Here is a 5,241-nt window from a genome sequence, read left to right as displayed (position 1 = left end):
TTTGGCATTGAAAACCTCTATTCTGGTTGTTATTATTGTTATACTGTCTATTATTGTTCCTGTTGTTATTATTGTATTGTCCTTATCTCCATTTCTATGTGATTGCCTTCTGAATTGGTTTCTGAACCTTAAATCCCTGTACAGATGTCCAATTCTATCACAAAGGAAACACCTTCTAGGCCCTGATCTTCTTTCACTAGGTCTATAGTTATTGTTGTTATTTCTAGACTGCATAGATCTCAAAGCAGCTACTGCTTTTACCTTCTTAATCTCACTTTCCTTTGCTTTCAATTAAGCTTCTCTCAATTTTCTTTTCAAATCTTCTACTACATTATCTCTTTCATCATATTTATCCTCATTATCAATATGTAAATACATTGCTTTTTTTCTCAATTCCTCTAATTCCATCTCCTCCCAACCAGGACAATTATTTCTGAAAAACAATCTGATCTTAGGAATTGCATTTTCACAAAAATTCTCTTAATATGACAAATAGTTCCTTCCTCTAAAACATCTAAACCTAAAAAGATTTCAGCTGCATTCATGATTTGTTCTAAAAAGTTAGTAGGTATTTCATTAATTTTTTGTTTGATGTTTTCAAATTTAGCCCAGGCATTTTGTCTTTTTGTGTGCCTCTTCATGACATTCATGATTGACTTTCTGGCCTCTTTCACATGTTCATAATCATCAGTATTATTCACATCAATATTTTGAAATGTTTCTGTACATGGAGTCAATAAGGTATAATTTCTCATCAACTGAAAAAACTTATTTCTCTCAGGTTTTGTCAATAATTCTTTCATTAATATATTAAAATCACTATAATCCAGGTTAAATATATCTATTGCTCTTTAAAATTCTCTCACTTTATTTGGTTCTTCAGAAAATGTTGGAGTCCTACACTTAATCGAATCTAAATTCTCTGGTGTAAACAATTTATGAGTCTTTACTTTATAAATTTCATCATCATTTACAACCAGTATATCCCTTAATGGAAACAATGATGCCTGATTTTTATTGTGTTCTGCCTCCTCCTGTTGTAATCTAGATAAGTTCATATTTTTGCTATCATTATCCTTTACATCATTTTCAAAATAATTTCTTAAAATCATTCTTTCTTTCATGCATATCTCCATAGCCTCAATCTTTTTCTTCATAATCATCATCATTGATTTCATTTCAGAATCCTTATTAAACCATAATATAATAGTTTTTACTCTATCTCCAACACCAAAACCACAAATTTATACTTATATAATACAAACAAGCATAAACAAATTAAAGGTACATGAGCTATAATAGATTGTATAGTAATTTTCATAAATGGCATCATCTACTCATATTCCAGCAACATAAAACAACATTGGGGGGAAAGAATAAAAATTGCATACAGTATATACAATATATACTCCCATATAAATATCAAATCAGCTTTAACCATATCAGCAGACATTATGTTAATATTATATACAATGTTTCTACATAACCCAGAATATGTAATATTATCCACTCTGATTATATTTAGTGACACTCAACAAAAGAACAACAAAAAAATTCAATTAAAACAATTCAAAATGGCCACCTAGTACATGTGCCATTGGGCCTTTTATAGTTTAAACACCCCTCAGACCTCAGCAAGAGTCAGTGAATTCTGTGGCCACTCCTCTAGAAGGTACCAAGTGCTGGGAGTGAAAATGGAATCTTCCAGACAGCTTAACTACCCCTTTGCTCTCTAACCTACCTGGCTCAGCCAAATTGTTAAAGTAATGGATTTGGTGATGGTTTTAGGGAAAGAGTAACAGATGATAAAAATAATATATATAAAACAGGATATATTTAATTTAAATGGTAAAGGGTATTAGGAGTGTCTACTAATAATGATAACTCACCCAAGTAATAAAATAAATTTAACTAAACTAAACTAAACTAAGTAATAGTAGTAGTCTCTCGGTAACTGAGGATGACAATTCTCTTTGTGTGTTTTTGTGCAGACACTTTTGCGTGAAGATTTAAGTGGAAAAGTTGATGCACAGACAGTCCCACTCTCTCGACGTTGGAAGCCTGGGTCCAGTGGCATGAAAAATTGTTATGTCTGGAGACTTCCTCAGCTGCATTGGATGGCCGTGTTGTCTTTTGTGCTTCATCATGCCCTAAGCACTCCACAGTGCCTTGCTCTGTTGCCATCTCAGCCATTGAACCTTCTTGTTGGTTTCTTCCGCCTGTTCCACCAAAATAGTCTTCACATGTTGGGTGAGCAAAGCCCTAGTTCACCAGGGGTCGACGACCCAATGGCTACCCTTACAAGGTTTAGTCGGCCTGTCGAAGCCGTTGCCCGGGATGTGGCTGCTGCCACATGCTAGCAGCTACTAGGAATCACAAGTGAGAGCTAAGTGTCAGGTGAGTGTCAGAGGCTGGAGAGCTGCCTTAGGAGGGCATGACAAGCCCTCCATACCAAAGATATTACTCCTCCCTGAGCACCCCATACACCCCAAACTAAACTAAATTATACAAATTAATAAGGGATTATCAATGTCCACAAGGCCAGAATCAGATGGTAGGGTCTGACAGTAGGATCAAGTTGTAGAGTCTTCACAAGGTCCAAAAAGGGAGAAAGTTCTCACCATTCACAATGTCGACCACTGTGAAGGGGAACACTCACTCAACCTTTTGATAATCCAAAAGTCCTTGGCGGCTCCTCAAGTGGTTCTTCAGAGAGACCACTAGGCACATCTTTTTCTGACGGGCTGCAGAGTGAGAGAGGTTTCCAACTGCCTTAGAATCCTCACCCAGCCAAGTCTGTGGAATCTTGATCTTCTTAGCTGCTAGCCTGCATTGCTATTCCTTGCCAGAAATCCTTTCCTATACTCTCAATATTGACATCTAGAAATCACAAAGCATGTAGTATGCTCCTCAGCATGAGAAAAGTGAATTTTCTCCCCTCCCCATATACTAGATGTCCAGCCAATAAAATAATACAGGAGTTCTAAGAACATACTGTATCGAGTCATATATTGATATGCTGACATGTGATTGATTTATTATCCTATAGAAAATACTGCTTAGAGCCCCTAAGGCAAGTTACATCCATTGTTACTGTGTTGATTTAGAATCTTGAACCCTAGAGACTACATTTCCCACAATCTCCTCTTTCTTTTACTGTTTGTGTGTCTCCACTCCTTTTCTTAGCTGAATGTTCCATTCCCATCCCCTGTTGGCATCCAGAGTTCTACCTCTTTTTTTTTCATGAGATAACTTTGCAAATCCAGTCCTTGCATTTACTTCAGCATTTCTCTCTTGCACAGAATCCAGTTAATATCCCTGTACCATTTATCTACTGATGAATCTGTTACTTGAATTGTGTATCTTAATGACAAACTGTGTTGTTAGTCATATCTCACTTTTTCCAGTGGAAGTTTGATTCCTGTTCAATAAAGTTCAAACTCCTTGGTCTAGCAGTTAAGTACTTCTTTTAGATTGTTAATATAACATATGACTTGGAGCATAATTTATTAAATGCACAATTCTACTGTGTCATATTTTCTTATTAACTTCATTATGAAATTAGATTAATGTTTCAACAGAAAGACCTTTGTCATCAAGAGTAATTACTTGGCAAAAATTACTTGGCAAACAATTATACTTAAAAATTCAGAAACTCTTTTAAAAATAAGTTATTGTATTTATTCTGATAATGTTTGCCTTTTATAGCCATATCCCTATATAGTGAAATAACTAGTTAATTTTTGATGTCAAGGTTATGAGGTGATTGTTTATGAAATAAACAAATCCTACTCATTTTAAGAAGGTGGAAGTATAGAAATTAAAACTCTGAGAGTTTGTTATATTTATTCCTTGGATTAAAAACATCATTATACATTCCTTGTGGAATTTAAATTTTCCATGATCTACTATGATCAAGCAGTATTTATAATTTCCTGCTTTTGGAATTGATATGAAATCTCTCTGCAAATGCTCAAAAGTGATAAAAGTTCGTGGTCTTCTTCCAAATATTTTTTGCCTGAAAACAGACTGGTTCTACTGTTGGCATACTTGACAAGATGAATAGGTCTTAGAAGCTGTATTATACCAGGGGCTATCCATGATTTCTTCATTGAATTCACTATGCCTTGTGTGCCAAAATAACCCTTTCTGTATATAACTTGACATATTTGGTTATAAAAAGCTCTTGGAAATATTGGCTTTCCATAAGATGCTATCCAAAATTTATTTATCATCTATACTTTAAAATTTTGTCTTCACTTTTTAACTTCCTTCTTATTATTTGGCTTTTGCCAAGTCTGTTTTATTTATGATAGAGAGATTTAAAATCATTGAAGGACCTTCTGTAGCTGCCATTTTTGCTATTGTGTCTGCTCTATGGTTTCCCCGTGCTACAAAGTCAGCACTCCCAGTATGTGCTGGACAGTGAACCACAGATAACCACCTTGGTAATTGCAGAGCAACTAAAAGTTCATTGATGATCTTTGCATCAGCTATAGTTTTTCCTGAAGATGTTAAGAATTCATACTGTAACCATAGACTTCCAACTGCTTAACATATGCCAAATGCATACTTAGAGTCTGTGTAGATCGTACTATCTCTGTCCTTTGATATTAAACAAGTTTGCTTCAATGCAATTGACTCATCTGTTTGAGCGCTCAGATTTGGTGAAAGTGCTGCATACCAAACTGTTTCAAACTCTGTAACTGCAGCAGCTCCAGTGTATTTTATGCCATCCCTGATGAAAGATAAGCCATTAGTGAAAAGTATAAGATAAGATTAGTGAAAAGTATAAGATCAGCATTGTCTAAAGGTGTGTCAGAGAAATTTTCCCAATGTCTTTCTGCAATTTCTACCACTTTTTCAAAGTCATATAGAGGTTCTCCATTAGTGGGCAAATCTGGCAAAAATAAGGCAGGATTAGGGTTAGGGGTACTACATCTCTTTAATGTGATGTTCTCATTGCTTAGGAAAGTGATCTCATATTTGGCTAATCACTGATCCAAGAAAGCTTGGGTTCTATGTCTCAGTAGCAATGCTTCCATTTCATGAGGATACATAATTGTAAGTGGACATCCTAATACCAGTTCTACAGCTTTGATGACTAACAGAACAGTGTCAGCCACTCCTGTGAGGCATGGGGGAGCTCCTGTTGCAATAAGATCTAGTTGTTCTGAATAATAAGTGATTGGTCTATACAGTGGTCCTAAAGCTTGTGTAAGCATACCAGAAGCAACACCT

Source organism: Monodelphis domestica, chromosome 4 (assembly GCF_027887165.1).
Source record: "Monodelphis domestica isolate mMonDom1 chromosome 4, mMonDom1.pri, whole genome shotgun sequence".
Classification (NCBI taxonomy): Eukaryota; Metazoa; Chordata; class Mammalia; order Didelphimorphia; family Didelphidae; genus Monodelphis; species Monodelphis domestica.
The sequence above is the reverse complement of the archived record's forward strand: the minus strand, read 5'-3'. Positions refer to the sequence as shown.